The 20108-nt window shown below is 48.3% G+C and overlaps 1 protein-coding gene across 1 annotated transcript in view; it reads right to left on the bottom strand.

The window, feature by feature from the left end:
• SLC36A4 (solute carrier family 36 member 4) overlaps nt 1-20108 on the bottom strand; it is a 203815-nt gene that overhangs the window by 101753 nt on the left and 81954 nt on the right.

Raw genomic sequence — 20108 nt, forward strand, 5'->3', positions numbered from 1 at the left:
AACGAACGAGTGAAGAAGGGGAAGAAGGGAACGAGAAAAAAAGAGCAACGAACGAGTGAAAAAGGGGAAGAAGGGAACGAGAAAAAAAGAGCAACGAACGAGTGAAGAAGGGGAAGAAGGGAACGAGAAAAAAAGAACAACGAACGAGTGAAGAAGGGGAAGAAGGGAACGAGAAAAAAAGAGCAACGAACGAGTGAAGAAGGGGAAGAAGGGAACAAGAAAAAAAGAGCAACGAACGAGTGAAGAAGGGGAAGAAGGGAAGGAGAAAAAAAGAACAACGAACGAGTGAAGAAGGGGAAGAAGGGAACGAGAAAAAGAGAGCAACAAACGAGTGAAGAAGGGGAAGAAGGGAACGAGAAAAAAAGAGCAACGAACGAGTGAAGAAGGGGGAAGAAGGGAAGGAGAAAAAAAGAGCAACGAACGAGTGAAGAAGGGGAAGAAGGGAAGGAGAAAAAAAGAGCAACGAACGAGTGAAGAAGGGGAAGAAGGGAACGAGAAAAAAAGAGCAACGAACGAGTGAAGAATGGGAAGAAGGGAACGAGAAAAAAAGAGCAACGAACGAGTGAAGAAGGGGAAGAAGGGAAGGAGAAAAAAAGAGCAACGAACGAGTGAAGAAGGGGAAGAACGGAACGAGAAAAAAAGAGCAACGAACGAGTGAAGAGGGGGGAAGAAGGGAACGGGAAAAAAAGAACAACGAACGAGTGAAGAAGAGGAAGAAGGGAACGAGAAAAAAAGAGCAACGAACGAGTGAAGAAGGGGAAGAAGGGAACGAGAAAAAAAGAGCAACGAACGAGTGGAGAAGGGGGAAGAAGGGAACGAGAAAAAAAGAGCAACGAACGAGTGAAGGGAAAATGGGGAAGAAGGGAACGAGAAAAAAAGAACAACGAACAAGTGAAGAAGAAGGAAGAAGGGAAAGAGAAGGAAAGAACAACGAACGAGTGAAGAAGGGGAAGAAGGGAACGAGAAAAAAAGAGCAACGAACGAGTGAAGAAGGGGAAGAAGGGAACGAGAAAAAAAGAGCAACGAACGAGTGAAGAAGGGGAAGAAGGGAACGAGAAAAAAAGAGCAACGAACGAGTGGAGAAGGGGAAGAAGGGAACGAGAAAAAAAGAACAACGAACGAGTGAAGAAGGGGAAGAAGGGAACGAGAAAAAAAGAGGAATGAACGAGTGGAGAAGGGGAAGAAGGGAACGAGAAAAAAAGAGCAACGAACGAGTGAAGAAGGGGAAGAAGGGAACGGGAATAAAAGAACAACGAACGAGTGGAGAAGGGGAAGAAGGGAACGAGAAAAAAAGAGCAACGAACGAGTGGAGAAGGGGAAGAAGGGAACGAGAAAAAAAGAGCAACGAACGAGTGAAGAAGGGGAAGAAGGGAACGAGAAAAAAAGAACAACGAACGAGTGGAGAAGGGGAAGAAGGGAACGAGAAAAAAAGAGCAACGGACGAGTGAAGAAGGGGGAAGAAGGGAACGAGAAAAAAAGAGCAACGAACGAGTGAAGAAGGGGAAGAAGGGAACGAGAAAAAAAGAGCAACGAACGAGTGAAGAAAGGGAAGAAGGGAACGAGAAAAAAAGAGCAACGAACGAGTGAAGAAGGGGAAGAAGGGAACGAGAAAAAAAGAGGAATGAACGAGTGAAGAAGGGGAAGAAGGGAACGAGAAAAAAAGCAACGAACGAGTGAAGTAGGGGAAGAAGGGAACGAGAAAAAAAGAGCAACGAACGAGTGAAGAAGAAGAAAGAAGGGAACGAGAAAAAAAGAAAAACGAACGAGTGAAGAAGGGGGAAGAAGGGAACGAGAAAAAAAGAGCAACGAACGAGTGAAGAAAAAGGAAGAAGGGAACGAGAAAAAAAGAGCAACGAACGAGTGAAGAAGGGGAAGAAGGGAACGAGAAAAAAAGAGCAACGAACGAGTGAAGAAAAAGGAAGAAGGGAACGAGAAAAAAAGAGCAACGAACGAGTGAAGAAGGGGAAGAAGGGAACGAGAAAAAAAGAGCAACGAACGAGTGAAGAAGGGGAAGAAGGGAACGAGAAAAAAAAAGGAACGAACGAGTGAAGAAGGGGGAAGAAGGGAATGAGAAAAAAAGAGCAACGAACGAGTGAAGAAGGGGAAGAAGGGAACGAGAAAAAAAGAACAACGAACGAGTGAAGAAGGGGAAGAAGGGAACGAGAAAAAAACAGCAACGAACGAGTGAAGAAGGGGAAGAAGGGAACGAGAAAAAACGAACAACGAACGAGTGAAGAAGGGGAAGAAGGGAACGAGAAAAAAAGAGCAACGAACGAGTGAAGAAGGGGAAGAAGGGAACGAGAAAAAAAGAGCAACGAACGAGTGAAGAAGGGGAAGAAGGGAACGAGAAAAAAAGAACAACGAACGAGTGAAGAAGGGGAAGAAGGGAACGAGAAAAAAAGAGCAACGAACGAGTGAAGAAGGGGAAGAAGGGAACGAGAAAAAAAGAGCAACGAACGAGTGAAGAAGGGGAAGAAGGGAACGAGAAAAAACGAACAACGAACGAGTGAAGAAGGGGGAAGAAGGGAATGAGAAAAAAAGAGCAACGAACGAGTGAAGAAGGGGAAGAAGGGAACGAGAAAAAAAGAGCAACGAACGAGTGAAGAAGGGGAAGAAGGGAACGAGAAAAAAAGAGCAACGAACGAGTGAAGAAAGGGAAGAAGGGAATGAGAAAAAAAGAGCAACGAACGAGTGAAGAAGGGGAAGAAGGGAACGAGAAAAAAAGAGCAACGAACGAGTGAAAAAGGGGAAGAAGGGAAGGAGAAAAAAAGAACAACGAACGAGTGGAGAAGGGGAAGAAGGGAACGAGAAAAAAAGAGCAACGAACGAGTGAAGAAGGGGGAAGAAGGGAACGAGAAAAAAAGAGTAACGAACGAGTGAAGAAGGGGAAGAAGGGAACGAGAAAAAAAGAGCAACAAACGAGTGAAGAAGGGGCAGAAGGGAACGAGAAAAAAAGAGCAACGAACGAGTGAAGAAGGGGAAGAAGGGAACGAGAAAAAAAGAGCAACGAACGAGTGAAGAAAGGGAAGAAGGGAATGAGAAAAAAAGAGCAACGAACGAGTGAAGAAGGGGAAGAAGGGAACGAGAAAAAAAGAGCAACGAACGAGTGAAGAAGGGGAAGAAGGGAACGAGAAAAAAAGAGCAACGAACGAGTGAAGAAGGGGAAGAAGGGAACGAGAAAAAAAGAGCAGCGAACGAGTGAAGAAGGGGCAGAAGGGAACGAGAAAAAAAGAGCAACGAACGAGTGAAGAAGGGGAAGAAGGGAACGAGAAAAAAAGAGCAACGAACGAGTGAAGGGAAAATGGGGAAGAAGGGAACGAGAAAAAAAGAGCAACGAACGAGGAAGGGGAAGAAGGGAACGAGAAAAAAAGAGCAACGAACGAGTGAAGAAGGGGGAAGAGGGGAACGAGAAAAAAAGAGCAACGAACGAGTGAAGAAGGGGAAGAAGGGAACGAGAAAAAAAGAGCAACGAACGAGTGAAGAAGGGGAAGAAGGGAACGAGAAAAAAAGAGCAACGAACGAGTGAAGAAGGGGGAAGAAGGGAACGAGAAAAAAAGAGCAACGAACGAGTGAAGAAGGGGGAAGAAGGGAACGAGAAAAAAAGAACAACGAACAAGTGAAGAAGAAGGAAGAAGGGAAAGAGAAGGAAAGAACAACGAACGAGTGAAGAAGGGGAAGAAGGGAACGAGAAAAAAAGAACAACGAACGAGTGGAGAAGGGGAAGAAGGGAACGAGAAAAAAAGAACAACGAACGAGTGGAGAAGGGGGAAGAAGGGAACGAGAAAAAAAGAGCAACGAACGAGTGAAGAAGGGGAAGAAGGGAACGAGAAAAAAAGAGCAACGAACGAGTGAAGAAGGGGAAGAAGGGAACGAGAAAAAAAGAGCAACGAACGAGTGAAGAAGGGGAAGAAGGGAACGAGAAAAAAAGAGCAACGAACGAGTGAAGAAGGGGAAGAAGGGAAGGAGAAAAAAAGAGCAACGAACGAGTGAAGGGAAAATGGGGAAGAAGGGAAGGAGAAAAAAAGAGCAACGAACGAGTGAAGCAGGGGAAGAAGGGAAGGAGAAAAAAAGAGCAACGAACGAGTGAAGAAGGGAAAGAAGGGAACGAGAAAAAAAGAACAACGAGCGAGTGAAGAAGGGGAAGAAGGGAACGAGAAAAAAAGAGCAACGAACGAGTGAAGAATGGGAAGAAGGGAACGAGAAAAAAAGAGCAACGAACGAGTGAAGAAGGGGAAGAAGGGAACGAGAAAAAAAGAGCAACGAACGAGTGAAGAAGGGGAAGAAGGGAACGAGAAAAAAAGAACAACGAACGAGTGGAGAAGGGGAAGAAGGGAACGAGAAAAAAAAACAACGAACGAGTGAAGAAGGGGAAGAAGGGAACGAGAAAAAAAGAACAACGAACGAGTGAAGAAGGGGGAAGAGGGGAACGAGAAAAAAAGAGCAACGAACGAGTGAAGAAGGGGAAGAAGGGAACGAGAAAAAAAGAGCAACGAACGAGTGAAGAAGGGGGAAGAAGGGAACGAGAAAAAAAGAGCAACGAACGAGTGAAGGGAAAATGGGGAAGAAGGGAACGAGAAAAAAAGAACAACGAACAAGTGAAGAAGAAGGAAGAAGGGAAAGAGAAGGAAAGAACAACGAACGAGTGGAGAAGGGGAAGAAGGGAACGAGAAAAAAAGAGCAACGAACGAGTGAAGAAGGGGAAGAAGGGAACGAGAAAAAAAGAACAACGAACGAGTGGAGAAGGGGGAAGAAGGGAACGAGAAAAAAAGAGCAACGAACGAGTGAAGAAGGGGAAGAAGGGAATGAGAAAAAAAGAGCAACGGACGAGTGAAGAAGGGGGAAGAAGGGAACGAGAAAAAAAGAGCAACGAACGAGTGAAGAAGGGGAAGAAGGGAACGAGAAAAAAAGAGCAACGAACGAGTGAAGAAAGGGAAGAAGGGAACGAGAAAAAAAGAGCAACGAACGAGTGAAGAAGGGGAAGAAGGGAACGAGAAAAAAAGAGCAATGAACGAGTGAAGAAGGGGAAGAAGGGAACGAGAAAAAAAGCAACGAACGAGTGAAGTAGGGGAAGAAGGGAACGAGAAAAAAAGAGCAACGAACGAGTGAAGTAGGGGAAGAAGGGAACGAGAAAAAAAGAGCAACGAACGAGTGAAGAAGAAGAAAGAAGGGAACGAGAAAAAAAGAGCAACGAACGAGTGAAGAAGGGGAAGAAGGGAACGAGAAAAAAAGAAAAACGAACGAGTGAAGAAGGGGGAAGAAGGGAACGAGAAAAAAAGAGCAACGAACGAGTGAAGAAAAAGGAAGAAGGGAACGAGAAAAAAAGAGCAACGAACGAGTGAAGAAGGGGAAGAAGGGAACGAGAAAAAAAGAACAACGAACGAGTGAAGAAGGGGGAAGAAGGGAACGAGAAAAAAAGAGCAACGAACGAGTGGAGAAGGGAAGAAGGGAACGAGAAAAAAAGAGCAACGAACGAATGAAGAAGGGGAAGAAGGGAACGAGAAAAAAAAAGGAACGAACGAGTGAAGAAGGGGAAGAAGGGAACGAGACGAAAAGAACAACAAACAAGTGAAGAAGGGGAAGAAGGGAACGAGAAAAAAACAACAACGAACGAGTGAAGAAGGGGAAGAAGGGAACGAGAAAAAAACAACAACGAATGAGTGAAGAAGGGGAAGAAGGGAACGAGAAAAAAAGAACAACGAACGAGTGAAGAAGGGGAAGAAGGGAACGAGAAAAAAAGAGCAACGAACGAGTGAAGAAGGGGAGGAAGGGAACGAGAAAAAAAGAGCAACGAACGAGTGAAGAAGGGGAAGAAGGGAACGAGAAAAAAAGAGCAACGAACGAATGAAGAAGGGGAAGAAGGGAACGAGAAAAAAAGAGCAACGAACGAATGAAGAAGGGGAAGAACGGAACGAGAAAAAAAGAGCAACGAACGAGTGAAGAAGGGGAAGAAGGGAACGAGAAAAAAAGAGCAATGAACGACTGAAGAAGGGGAAGAAGGGAACGAGAAAAAAAGAACAACGAATGAGTGAAGAAGGGGAAGAAGGGAACGAGAAAAAAAGAGCAAAGAACGAGTGAAGAAGGGGAAGAAGGGAACGAGAAAAAAAGCAACGAACGAGTGAAGAAGGTGGAAGAAGGGGACGAGAAAAAAGGGCAACGAACGAGCGAAGAAGGGGAAGAAGGGAACGAGAAAAAAAGAGCAACGAACAAGTGAAGAAGGGGGAAGAAGGGAACGAGAAAAAAGAGCAACGAACGAGTGAAGAAAGGGAAGAAGGGAACGAGAAAAAAAGCAACGAACGAGTGAAGAAGGTGGAAGAAGGGGACGAGAAAAAAGGGCAACGAACGAGCGAAGAAGGGGAAGAAGGGAACGAGAAAAAAAGAGCAACGAACGAGTGAAGGGAAATGGGGAAGAAGGGAACGAGAAAAAAAGCAACGAACGAGTGAAGCTGGGGAAGAACGGAACGAGAAAAAAAGAGCAACGAACGAGTGAAGAAGGGGAAGAAGGGAACGAGAAAAAAAGAGCAACGAACGAGTGAAGAAGGGGAAGAAGGGAACGAGAAAAAAAGAGCAACGAACGAGTGAAGAAGGGGAAGAAGGGAACGAGAAAAAAAGAGCAACGAACGAGTGAAGAAGGGGAAGAAGGGAACGAGAAAAAAAGAGCAACGAACGAGTGAAGAAGGGGAAGAAGGGAACGAGAAAAAAAGAACAACGAACGAGTGAAGAAGGGGAAGAAGGGAACGAGAAAAAACGAACAACGAACGAGTGAAGAAGGGGGAAGAAGGGAACGAGAAAAAAAGAGCAACGAACGAGTGAAGAAGGGGAAGAAGGGAACGAGAAAAAAAGAGCAACGAACGAGTGAAGAAGGGGAAGAAGGGAATGAGAAAAAAAGAGCAACGAACGAGTGAAAAAGGGGAAGAAGGGAACGAGAAAAAAAGAGCAACGAACGAGTGAAGAAGGGGAAGAAGGGAACGAGAAGAAAAGAACAACGAACGAGTGAAGAAGGGGAAGAAGGGAACGAGAAAAAAGAACAACGAACGAGTGAAGAAAGGGAAGAAGAGAATGAGAAAAAAAGAGCAACGAACGAGTGAAGAAGGGGAAGAAGGGAACGAGAAAAAAAGAGCAACGAACGAGTGAAGAAGGGGAAGAAGGGAACGAGAAAAAAAGAGCAACGAACGAGTGAAGAAGGGGAAGAAGGGAAGGAGAAAAAAAGAACAACGAACGAGTGGAGAAGGGGAAGAAGGGATCGAGAAAAAAAGAGCAACGAACGATTGAAGAAGGGGAAGAAGGGAACGAGAAAAAAAGAGCAACGAACGAGTGAAGAAGGGGAAGAAGGGAACGAGAAAAAAAGAGCAACGAACGAGTGAAGAAAGGGAAGAAGGGAATGAGAAAAAAAGAGCAACGAACGAGTGAAGAAGGGGAAGAAGGGAACGAGAAAAAAAGAGCAACGAACGAGTGAAGAAGGGGAAGAAGGGAACGAGAAAAAAAGAGCAGCGAACGAGTGAAGAAGGGGCAGAAGGGAACGAGAAAAAAAGAGCAACGAACGAGTGAAGAAGGGGAAGAAGGGAACGAGAAAAAAAGAGCAACGAACGAGTGAAGAAGGGGAAGAAGGGAACGAGAAAAAAAGAGCAACGAACGAGTGAAGGGAAAATGGGGAAGAAGGGAACGAGAAAAAAAGAGCAACGAACGAGTGAAGAAGGGGAAGAAGGGAACGAGAAAAAAAGAACAACGAAGGAGTGAAGAAGGGGAAGAAGGGAACGAGAAAAAAAGAACAACGAACGAGTGAAGAAGGGGGAAGAAGGGAACGAGAAAAAAAGAACAACGAACGAGTGAAGAAGGGGAAGAAGGGAACGAGAAAAAAAGAACAACGAACGAGTGAAGAAGGGGAAGAAGGGAACGAGAAAAAAAGAACAACGAACGAGTGAAGAGGGGGGAAGAAGGGAACGAGAAAAAAAGAGCAACGAACGAGTGAAGAAGGGGGAAGAAGGGAACGAGAAAAAAAGAACAACGAACGAGTGAAGACGGGGAAGAAGGGAACGACAAAAAAAGAGCAACGAACGAGTGTAGAAGGGGAAGAAGGGAACGAGAAAAAAAGAACAACGAACGAGTGAAGAAGGGGAAGAAGGGAACGAGAAAAAAAGAGCAACGAACGAGTGAAGGGAAAATGGGGAAGAAGGGAACGAGAAAAAAAGAACAACGAAGGAGTGAAGAAGGGGAAGAAGGGAACGAGAAAAAAAGAACAACGAAGGAGTGAAGAAGGGGAAGAAGGGAACGAGAAAAAAAGAGCAACGAACGAGTGAAGAAGGGGAAGAAGGGAACGAGAAAAAAAGAACAACGAACGAGTGAAGAAGGGGGAAGAAAGGAACGAGAAAAAAAGAGCAACGAACGAGTGAAGAAGGGGAAAGAAGGGAACGAGAAGAAAAGAGCAACGAACGAGTGAAGAAGAGGAAGAAGGGAACGAGAAAAAAAGAGCAACGAACGAGTGAAGAAGGGGAAGAAGGGAACGAGAAAAAAAGAGCAACGAACGAGTGAAGAAGGGGAAGAAGGGAACGAGAAAAAATGAACAACGAACGAGTGAAGAAGAAGGAAGAAGGGAACGAGAAGAAAAGAACAACGAACGAGTGAAAAAGGGGAAGAAGGGAACGAGAAAAAAGAACAACGAACGAGTGAAGAAAGGGAAGAAGGGAACGAGAAAAAAAGAACAACGAACGAGTGAAGAAGGGGAAGAAGGGAACGAGAAAAAAAGAGCAACGAACGAGTGAAGAAGGGGAAGAAGGGAACGAGAAAAAAAGAACAACGAACGAGTGAAGAAGGGGAAGAAGGGAACGAGAAAAAATGAACAACGAACGAGTGAAGAAGAAGGAAGAAGGGAACGAGAAGAAAAGAACAACGAACGAGTGGAGAAGGGGAAGAAGGGAACGAGAAAAAAAAGAGCAACGAACGAGTGAAGAAGGGGACGAAGGGAACGAGAAAAAAAGAACAACGAACGAGTGAAGAAGGGGAAGAAGGGAACGAGAAAAAAAGAGCAACGAACGAGTGAAGAAGGGGAAGAAGGGAAGGAGAAAAAAAGAGCAACGAACGAGTGAAGAAGGGAAAGAAGGGAACGAGAAAGAGAAGTTTTGGTTGGGCTGCACTCATCTTGGCCTGCCTTTCCCATGGTCAGTGTCCCTGGAGCTCCTGGCTTTGTGGTTTTCTCAAGCCTAACCCTAGGCCTAACCCTAACACTAACCCTAACCCTAACCCTAGTTGGAGCCAGGAATCAGGCATTGGGCTATGGCGTGTTCAGAGCAGAAAGAAGAAGAAGAGGGAGCAAAGTTTTGGCTGTGCCGTGCTCAATTTGGTCTGCCTTTGGCACAGTCAGTGTCCCTGAAGCTCCTGGCTTTGTGGTTTCCAAAGCCTAACCCTAGGCCTAACCCTAACCCTATCCCTAACCCTAGTTTGAGCCAGAAATCGGGCATTGGGCAGTAGTGAGTTCCAAGGAGCAGGAAGAAGAGGGAGTAAGATTTGGGCTGTGCTGCGCTCACCTTGGCCTGCCTTTCCCATGGTCAGTGTCCCTGGAGCTCCTGGCTTTGTGGTTTTCCAAAGCCTAACCCTAGGCGTAACCATAACACTAAGCCTAACTCTCCTTGGAGCCAGAAACTGAGCACTGGGCCCGAGAAAGAGAGAGCAAAGCAGGAGAGAAGGGGAACGGGGGAAGAAAGGAACGAGAAAGAGAAAGGAAGAAAGGAAAGAAGGGAAAATACACAAGAAACAAACGACAAAGAGCAACGAAGGAGTGAAGGGGAAGGAGGGAAGAAGGGAACGAGAAAAAAAGAGCAACAAACGAGTGAAGGGAAGAAGGGGGAGAAGGGAACGAGAAAAAAAGAGCAACGAACGAGTGAAGAAGGGGAAGAAGGGAACGAGAAAAAAGAGCAACGAACGAGTGAAGGGATAAGGGGGAAGAAGGGAAGGAGAAGGGGAGAGCAACAAACAAGAGAAGGAAAGAAGGGAGAAGGAGGGAAGGAGAAAGAGAGAGCAATGAACGAGTGAAGGGATAAAGGGGGAAGAAGGGAACGAGAAAGAGAAGTTTTGGTCGGGCTGCACTCATCTTGGCCTCCTTTCCCATGGTCAGTGTCCTTGGAGCTCCCGGCTTTGTGGTTTTCTCAAGCCCAACCCTAGGCATTTCCCTAACCCTAACCCTAGTTTGAGCCAGGAATCAGGCATTGGGCTGGGGCAAGTTCCAAGCAGAAAGAAGAAGTGGGATCAAAATTTGGGCTGTGCTGCGCTCACCTTGGCCTGCCTTCCCCATGGTCAGTGTCCCTGGAGCTCCTGGCTTTGTGGTTTTCTCAAGCCTAACCCTAGGCGTAACCCTAACCCTAACCCTAGTTTGAGCCAGGAATCAGGCATTGGGCTGGGGCAAGTTCCAAGCAGAAAGAAGAAGAGGGAGCAAGGTTTTGGCTGTGTCATGCTCATCTTGGCCTGCCTTTGGCACAGTCAGTGTCCCTGGAGCTCCTGGCTTTGTGGTTTTCTCAAGCCTAACCCTAGGCGTAACCCTAACCCTAACCCTAGTTTGAGCCAGGAAACAGGCACTGGGCAGTGGCGAGTTCCAAGCAGAAAGAAGAAGAAGAGGGAGTAAGGTTTTGGCTGTGTCATGCTCATCTTGGCCTGCCTTTCGCACAGTCAGTGTCCCTGGAGCTCCTGGCTTTGTGGTTTCCAAAGCCTAACCCTAGGCCTAACCCTAACCCTAACCCTAGTTGGAGCCAGAAATCGGGCATTGGGCTGGGGCGAGTTCCAAGCAGCAGGAAGAAGAGGGAGCAAGGTTTGGGCTCTGCTGCGCTCACCTTGGCCTGCCTTTCGCATGGTCAGTGTCCCTGGAGCTCCTGGCTTTGTGGTTTTCCAAAGCCTAACCCGAGGCCTAACCCTAACACTAACCCTAACCCTAACCCTAGTTGGAGCCAGGAATCAGGCATTGGGCTATGGCGTGTTCAGAGCGGAAAGAAGAAGAAGAGGGAGCAAAGTTTTGGCTGTGCCGTGCTCAATTTGGCCTGCCTTTCGCACAGTCAGTGTCCCTGAAGCTCCTGGCTTTGTGGTTTCCAAAGCCTAACCCTAGGCCTAACCCTAACCCTAACCCTAGTTGGAGCCAGAAATCGGGCATTGGGCTGGGGCGAGTTCCAAGCAGCAGGAAGAAGAGGGAGCAAGGTTTGGGCTGTGCTGCGCTCACCTTGGCCTGCCTTTCGCATGGTCAGTGTCCCTGGAGCTCCTGGCTTTGTGGTTTTCCAAAGCCTAACCCGAGGCGTAACCATAACGCTAAGCCTAACCCTTCTTGGAGCCAGAAACTGAGCACTGGGCCCGAGAAAGAGAGAGCAAAGCAGGAGAGAAGGGGAACGGGGGAAGAAAGGAACGAGAAAGAGAAAGGAAGAAAGGAGAGAAGGGAAAATACACAAGAAGCAAACGACAAAGAGCAACGAAGGAGTGAAGGGGAAGGAGGGAAGAAGGGAACGAGAAAAAAAGAGCAACAAACGAGTGAAGGGAAGAAGGGGAAGAAGGGAACGAGAAAAAGAGCAACGAACGAGTGAAGAAGGGGGAAGAAGGGAACGAGAAAAAAGAGCAACGAACGAGTGAAGGGAAAATGGGGAAGAAGGGAACGAGAAAAAAAGAGCAACGAACGAGTGAAGGGATAATGGGGAAGAAGGGAAGGAGAAGGGGAGAGCAACAAACAAGAGAAGGAAAGAAGGGAGAAGAAGGGAAGGAGAAAGAGAGAGCAATGAACGAGTGAAGGGATAAAGGGGGAAGAAGGGAACGAGAAAGAGAAGTTTTGGTTGGGCTGCACTCATCTTGGCCTGCCTTTCCCATGGTCAGTGTCCTTGGAGCTCCCGGCTTTGTGGTTTTCTCAAGCCCAACCCTAGGCATTTCCCTAACCCTAACCCTAGTTTGAGCCAGGAATCAGGCATTGGGCTGGGGCAAGTTCCAAGCAGAAAGAAGAAGTGGGATCAAAATTTGGGCTGTGCTGCGCTCACCTTGGCCTGCCTTTCCCATGGTCAGTGTCCCTGGAGCTCCTGGCTTTGTGGTTTTCTCAAGCCTAACCCTAGGCGTAACCCTAACCCTAACCCTAGTTTGAGCCAGGAAACAGGCACTGGGCAGTGGCGAGTTCCAAGCAGAAAGAAGAAGAGGGAGCAAGGTTTTGGCTGTGTCATGCTCATCTTGGCCTGCCTTTCGCATGGTCAGTGTCCCTGGAGCTCCTGGCTTTGTGGTTTTCTCAAGCCTAACCCTAGGCCTAACCCTAACCCTAACCCTAACCCTCGGCTTAACAGGATATCAGGCATTGGGCTGTGACGAGTTCCAAGCAGAAAGAAGAAGTGGGATCAAAATTTGGGCTGTGCCGCACTCACCTTGGCCTGCCTGTTCCATGGTCAGTGTCCCTGGAGCTCCTGGCTTTCTGGTTTTCCAAAGCCTAACCCTAGGCCTAACCCTAACACTAACCCTAACCCTAACCCTAGTTGGAGCCAGGAATCAGGCATTGGGCTATGGCGTGTTCAGAGCGGAAAGAAGAAGAAGAGGGAGCAAAGTTTTGGCTGTGCCGTGCTCAATTTGGCCTGCCTTTGGCACAGTCAGTGTCCCTGGAGCTCCTGGCTTTGTGGTTTCCAAAGCCTAACCCTAGGCCTAACCCTAACCCTATCCCTAAGCCTAGTTGGAGCCAGAAATCGGGCATTGGGCTGGGGCGAGTTCCAAGCAGCAGGAAGAAGAGAGAGTAAGATTTGGGCTGTGCTGCGCTCACCTTGGCCTGCCTTTCCCATGGTCAGTGTCCCTGGAGCTCCTGGCTTTATGGTTTTCCAAAGCCTAACCCTAGGCGTAACCATAACACTAAGCCTAACTCTCCTTGGAGCCAGAAACTGAGCACTGGGCCCGAGAAAGAGAGAGCAAAGCAGGAGAGAAGGGGAACAGGGGAAGAAAGGAACGCGAAAGAGAAAGGAAGAAAGGAGAGAAGGGAAAATACACAAGAAGCAAACGACAAAGAGCAACGAAGGAGTGAAGGGGAAGGAGGGAAGAAGGGAACGAGAAAAAAAGAGCAACAAACGAGTGAAAGGAAGAAGGGGGAGAAGGGAAAGAGAAAAAAAGAGCAACAAGTGAAGGGAAAAGGGGAAGAAGGGAAGGAGAAAGAGAGCAACGAACGAGTGAATGGAAAAGGGGGAAGAAGGGCAGGAGAAGGGGAGAGCAACAAACAAGAGAAGGAAAGAAGGGAGAAGGAGGGAAGGAGAAAGAGAGAGCAATGAACGAGTGAAGGGATAAAGGGGGAAGAAGGGAACAAGAAAGAGAAGTTTTGGTTGGGCTGCACTCATCTTGGCCTGCCTTTCCCATGGTCAGTGTCCTTGGAGCTCCCGGCTTTGTGGTTTTCTCAAGCCCAACCCTAGGCATTTCCCTATCCCTAACCCTAGTTTGAGCCAGGAATCAGGCATTGGGCTATGGCGTGTTCAGAGCGGAAAGAAGAAGAAGAGGGAGCAAAGTTTTGGCTGTGCCGTGCTCAATTTGGCCTGCCTTTGGCACAGTCAGTGTCCCTGGAGCTCCTGGCTTTGTGGTTTCCAAAGCCTAACCCTAGGCCTAACCCTAACCCTAACCCTAACCCTAGTTGGAGCCAGAAATCGGGCATTGGGCAGTAGTGAGTTCCAAGCAGCAGGAAGAAGAGGGAGTAAGATTTGGGCTGTGCTGCGCTCACCTTGGCCTGCCTTTCCCATGGTCAGTGTCCCTGGAGCTCCTGGCTTTGTGGTTTTCCAAAGCCTAACCCTAGGCGTAACCATAACGCTAAGCCTAACCCTTCTTGGAGCCAGAAACTGAGCACTGGGCCCGAGAAAGAGAGAGCAAAGCAGGAGAGAAGGGGAACGGGGGAAGAAAGGAACGAGAAAGAGAAAGGAAGAAAGGAGAGAAGGGAAAATACACAAGAAGCAAACGACAAAGAGCAACGAAGGAGTGAAGGGGAAGGAGGGAAGAAGGGAACGAGAAAAAAAGAGCAACAAACGAGTGAAGGGAAGAAGGGGAAAAAGGGAAAGAGGAAAAAAGAGCAACGAACAAGTGAAGGGAAAAGGGGAAGAAGGGAAGGAGAAAGAGAGCAACGAATGAGTGAAGGGAAAAAGGGCAAGAAGGGAACGAGAAAAAACGAACAACGAACGAGTGAAGGGAAAAGGGGGAAGAAGGGAACGAGAAAAAAAGAGCAACGAACGAGTGAAGAAGGGGAAGAAGGGAAGGAGAAAAAAAGAGCAACGAACGAGTGAAGAAGGGGGAAGAAGGGAACGAGAAAAAAGAGCAACGAACGAGTGAATGGAAAAGGGGGCAGAAGGGAACGAGAAGGGGAGAGCAACAAACAAGAGAAGGAAAGAAGGGAGAAGAAGGGAAGGAGAAAGAGAGAGCAATGAACGAGTGAAGGGATAAAGGGGGAAGAAGGGAACGAGAAAGAGAAGTTTTGGTCGGGCTGCACTCATCTTGGCCTGCCTTTCCCATGGTCAGTGTCCTTGGAGCTCCCGGCTTTGTGGTTTTCTCAAGCCCAATCCTAGGCATTTCCCTAACCCTAACCCTAGTTTGAGCCAGGAATCAGGCATTGGGCTGGGGCAAGTTCCAAGCAGAAAGAAGAAGAAGAGGGAGTAAGGTTTTGGCTGTGTCATGCTCATCTTGGCCTGCCTTTCGCATGGTCAGTGTCCCTGGAGCTCCTGGCTTTGTGGTTTTCTCAAGCCTAACCCTAGGCCTAACCCTAACACTAACCCTAACCCTAACCCTAGTTGGAGCCAGGAATCAGGCATTGGGCTATGGCGTGTTCAGAGCGGAAAGAAGAAGAAGAGGGAGCAAAGTTTTGCCTGTGCCGTGCTCAATTTGGCCTGCCTTTGGCACAGTCAGTGTCCCTGAAGCTCCTGGCTTTGTGGTTTCCAAAGCCTAACCCTAGGCGTAACCCTAACCCTAAGCCTAGTTGGAGCCAGAAATCAGGCATTGGGCTGGGGCAAGTTCCAAGCAGAAAGAAGAAGAAGAGGGAGTAAGGTTTTGGCTGTGTCATGCTCATCTTGGCCTGCCTTTCGCATGGTCAGTGTCCCTGGAGCTCCTGGCTTTGTGGTTTTCTCAAGCCTAACCCTAGGCGTAACCCAAACCCTAACCCTCGGCTTAACAGGATATCAGGCATTGGGCTGTGACGAGTTCCAAGCAGAAAGAAGAAGTGGGAGCAAAATTTGGGCTGTGCCGCACTCACCTTGGCCTGCCTGTTCCATGGTCAGTGTCCCTGGAGCTCCTGGCTTTGTGGTTTTCCAAAGCCTAACCCTAGGCCTAACCCTAACACTAACCCTAACCCTAACCCTAGTTGGAGCCAGGAATCAGGCATTGGGCTATGGCGTGTTCAGAGCGGAAAGAAGAAGAAGAGGGAGCAAAGTTTTGGCTGTGCCGTGCTCAATTTGGCCTGCCTTTGGCACAGTCAGTGTCCCTGGAGCTCCTGGCTTTGTGGTTTCCAAAGCCTAACCCTAGGCCTAACCCTAACCCTATCCCTAACCCTAGTTGGAGCCAGAAATCGGGCATTGGGCTGGGGCGAGTTCCAAGCAGCAGGAAGAAGAGGGAGTAAGATTTGGGCTGTGCTGCGCTCACCTTGGCCTGCCTTTCCCATGGTCAGTGTCCCTGGAGCTCCTGGCTTTATGGTTTTCCAAAGCCTAACCCGAGGCGTAACCATAACGCTAAGCCTAACTCTCCTTGGAGCCAGAAACTGAGCACTGGGCCCGAGAAAGAGAGAGCAAAGCAGGAGAGAAGGGGAACGGGGGAAGAAAGGAACGAGAAAGAGAAAGGAAGAAAGGAGAGAAGGGAAAATACACAAGAAGCAAACGACAAAGAGCAACGAAGGAGTGAAGGGGAAGGAGGGAAGAAGGGAACGAGAAAAAAAGAGCAACAAACGAGTGAAGGGAAGAAGGGGAAGAAGGGAAAGAGAAAAAAAGAGCAACGAACAAGTGAAGGGAAAAGGGGAAGAAGAGAAGGAGAAAGAGAGCAACGAACGAATGAAGGGAAAAAGGGCAAGAAGGGAACGAGAAAAAATGAACAACGAATGAGTGAAGGGAAAAGGGGGAAGAAGGGAACGAGAAAAAAAGAGCAACGAACGAGTGAAGAAGGGGAAGAAGGGAACGAGAAAAAAAGAGCAACCAACGAGTGAAGAAGGGGAAGAAGGGAACGAGAAAAAAAGAGCAACGAACGAGTGAAGAAGGGGGAAGAAGGGAACGAGAAAAAAGAGCAACGAACGAGTGAAGGGAAAATGGGGAAGAAGGGAACGAGAAAAAAAGAGCAACGAACGAGTGAAGGGATAAGGGGGAAGAAGGGAAGGAGAAGGGGAGAGCAACAAACAAGAGAAGGAAAGAAGGGAGAAGGAGGGAAGGAGAAAGAGAGAGCAATGAACGAGTGAAGGGATAAAGGGGGAAGAAGGGAACAAGAAAGAGAAGTTTTGGTTGGGCTGCACTCATCTTGGCCTGCCTTTCCCATGGTCAGTGTCCTTGGAGCTCCCGGCTTTGTGGTTTTCTCAAGCCCAACCCTAGGCATTTCCCTATCCCTAACCCTAGTTTGAGCCAGGAATCAGGCATTGGGCTATGGCGTGTTCAGAGCGGAAAGAAGAAGAAGAGGGAGCAAAGTTTTGGCTGTGCCGTGCTCAATTTGGCCTGCCTTTGGCACAGTCAGTGTCCCTGAAGCTCCTGGCTTTGTGGTTTCCAAAGCCTAACCCTAGGCCTAACCCTAACCCTATCCCTAACCCTAGTTTGAGCCAGAAATCGGGCATTGGGCAGTAGTGAGTTCCAAGCAGCAGGAAGAAGAGGGAGTAAGATTTGGGCTGTGCTGCGCTCACCTTGGCCTGCCTTTCCCATGGTCTGTGTCCGTGGAGCTCCTGGCTTTGTGGTTTTCCAAAGCCTAACCCTAGGCGTAACCATAACGCTAAGCCTAACCCTTCTTGGAGCCAGAAACTGAGCACTGGGCCCGAGAAAGAGAGAGCAAAGCAGGAGAGAAGGGGAACGGGGGAAGAAAGGAACGAGAAAGAGAAAGGAAGAAAGGAGAGAAGGGAAAATACACAAGAAACAAACGACAAAGAGCAACGAAGGAGTGAAGGGGAAGGAGGGAAGAAGGGAACGAGAAAAAAAGAGCAACAAACGAGTGAAGGGAAAATGGGGAAGAAGGGAACGAGAAAAAAAGAGCAACGAACGAGTGAAGAAGGGGGAAGAAGGGAACGAGAAAAAAGAGCAACGAACAAGTGAAGGGAAAATGGGGAAGAAGGGAACGAGAAAAAAAGAGCAACGAACGAGTGAAGGGATAAGGGGGAAGAAGGGAAGGAGAAGGGGAGAGCAACAAACAAGAGAAGGAAAGAAGGGAGAAGGAGGGAAGGAGAAAGAGAGAGCAATGAACGAGTGAAGGGCTAAAGGGGGAAGAAGGGAACGAGAAAGAGAAGTTTTGGTTGGGCTGCACTCATCTTGGCCTGCCTTTCCCATGGTCAGTGTCCTTGGAGCTCCCGGCTTTGTGGTTTTCTCAAGCCCAACCCTAGGCATTTCCCTAACCCTAACCCTAGTTTGAGCCAGGAATCAGGCATTGGGCTGGGGCAAGTTCCAAGCAGAAAGAAGAAGAAGAGGGAGTAAGGTTTTGGCTGTGTCATGCTCATCTTGGCCTGCCTTTCGCACAGTCAGTGTCCCTGGAGCTCCTGGCTTTGTGGTTTTCCAAAGCCTAACCCTAGGCGTAACCATAACACTAAGCCTAACCCTTCTTGGAGCCAGAAACTGAGCACTGGGCCCGAGAAAGAGAGAGCAAAGCAGGAGAGAAGGGGAACGGGGGAAGAAAGGAACGAGAAAGAGAAAGGAAGAAAGGAGAGAAGGGAAAATACACAAGAAGCAAACGACAAAGAGCAACGAAGGAGTGAAGGGGAAGGAGGGAAGAAGGGAACGAGAAAAAAAGAGCAACAAACGAGTGAAGGGAAGAAGGGGAAGAAGGGAAAGAGAAAAAAAGAGCAACGAACAAGTGAAGGGAAAAGGGGAAGAAGAGAAGGAGAAAGAGAGCAACGAACGAATGAAGGGAAAAAGGGCAAGAAGGGAACGAGAAAAAATGAACAACGAATGAGTGAAGGGAAAAGGGGGAAGAAGGGAACGAGAAAAAAAGAGCAACGAACGAGTGAAGAAGGGGAAGAAGGGAACGAGAAAAAAAGAGCAACCAACGAGTGAAGAAGGGGAAGAAGGGAACGAGAAAAAAAGAGCAACGAACGAGTGAAGAAGGGGGAAGAAGGGAACGAGAAAAAAGAGCAACGAACGAGTGAAGGGAAAATGGGGAAGAAGGGAACGAGAAAAAAAGAGCAACGAACGAGTGAAGAAGGGGAAGAAGGGAACGAGAAAAAAAGAGCAACGAATGAGTGAAGGGATAAGGGGGAAGAAGGGAAGGAGAAGGGGAGAGCAACAAACAAGAGAAGGAAAGAAGGGAGAAGGAGGGAAGGAGAAAGAGAGAGCAATGAACGAGTGAAGGGATAAAGGGGGAAGAAGGGAACAAGAAAGAGAAGTTTTGGTTGGGCTGCACTCATCTTGGCCTGCCTTTCCCATGGTCAGTGTCCTTGGAGCTCCCGGCTTTGTGGTTTTCTCAAGCCCAACCCTAGGCATTTCCCTAACCCTAACCCTAGTTTGAGCCAGGAAACAGGCATTGGGCTGGGGCACGTTCCAAGCAGAAAGAAGAAGAGGGAGCAAGGTTTTGGCTGTGTCATGCTCATCTTGGCCTGCCTTTCGCACAGTCAGTGTCCTTGGAGCTCCTGGCTTTGTGGTTTTCTCAAGCCTAACCCTAGGCGTAACCCAAACCCTAACCCTCGGCTTAACAGGATATCAGGCATTGGGCTGTGACGAGTTCCAAGCAGAAAGAAGAAGTGGGATCAAAATTTGGGCTGTGCCGCACTCACCTTGGCCTGCCTGTTCCATGGTCAGTGTCCCTGGAGCTCCTGGCTTTGTGGTTTTCCAAAGCCTAACCCTAGGCCTAACCCTAACCCTAACCCTAACCCTAACCCTAGTTGGAGCCAGGAATCAGGCATTGGGCTATGGCGTGTTCAGAGCGGAAAGAAGAAGAGGGAGCAAAGTTTTGGCTGTGCCGTGCTCAATTTGGCCTGCCTTTGGCACAGTCAGTGTCCCTGGAGCTCCTGGCTTTGTGGTTTCCAAAGCCTAACCCTAGGCCTAACCCTAACCCTATCCCTAACCCTAGTTGGAGCCAGAAATCGGGCATTGGGCTGGGGCAAGTTCCAAGCAGAAAGAAGAAGAGGGAGCAAGGTTTTGGCTGTGCTGCGCTCACCTTGGCCTGCCTTTCGCATGGTCAGTGTCCCTGGAGCTCCTGGCTTTGTGGTTTTCCAAAGCCTAACCCTAGGCGTAACCATAACACTAAGCCTAACCCTTCTTGGAGCCAGAAACTGAGCACTGGGCCCGAGAAAGAGAGAGCAAAGCAGGAGAGAAGGGGAACGGGGGAAGAAAGGAACGAGAAAGAGAAAGGAAGAAAGGAGAGAAGGGAAAATACACAAGAAGCAAACGACAGCAACGAAGGAGTGAAGGGGAAGGAGGGAAGAAGGGAACGAGAAAAAAAGAGCAACGAACGAGTGAAGGGAAGAAGGGGAAGAAGGGAACGAGAAAAAAAGAGCAACGAACGAGTGAAGAAGGGGGAAGAAGGGAACGAGAAAAAAGAGCAACGAACGAGTGAAGGGATAAGGGGGAAGAAGGGAAGGAGAAGGCGAGAGCAACAAACAAGAGAAGGAAAGAAGGGAGAAGGAGGGAAGGAGAAAGAGAGAGCAATGAACGAGTGAAGGGATAAAGGGGGAAGAAGGGAACGAGAAAGAGAAGTTTTGGTTGGGCTGCACTCATCTTGGCCTGCCTTTCCCATGGTCAGTGTCCTTGGAGCTCCCGGCTTTGTGGTTTTCTCAAGCCCAACCCTAGGCATTTCCCTAACCCTAACCCTAGTTTGAGCCAGGAATCAGGCATTGGGCTGGGGCAAGTTCCAAGCAGAAAGAAGAAGTGGGATCAAAATTTGGGCTGTGCTGCGCTCATCTTGGCCTGCCTTTCCCATGGTCAGTGTCCCTGGAGCTCCTGGCTTTGTGGTTTTCTCAAGCCTAACCCTAGGCGTAACCCTAACCCTAACCCTAGTTT

Source organism: Corvus hawaiiensis, chromosome 2, assembly GCF_020740725.1.
Source record: "Corvus hawaiiensis isolate bCorHaw1 chromosome 2, bCorHaw1.pri.cur, whole genome shotgun sequence".
NCBI lineage: Eukaryota > Metazoa > Chordata > Aves > Passeriformes > Corvidae > Corvus > Corvus hawaiiensis.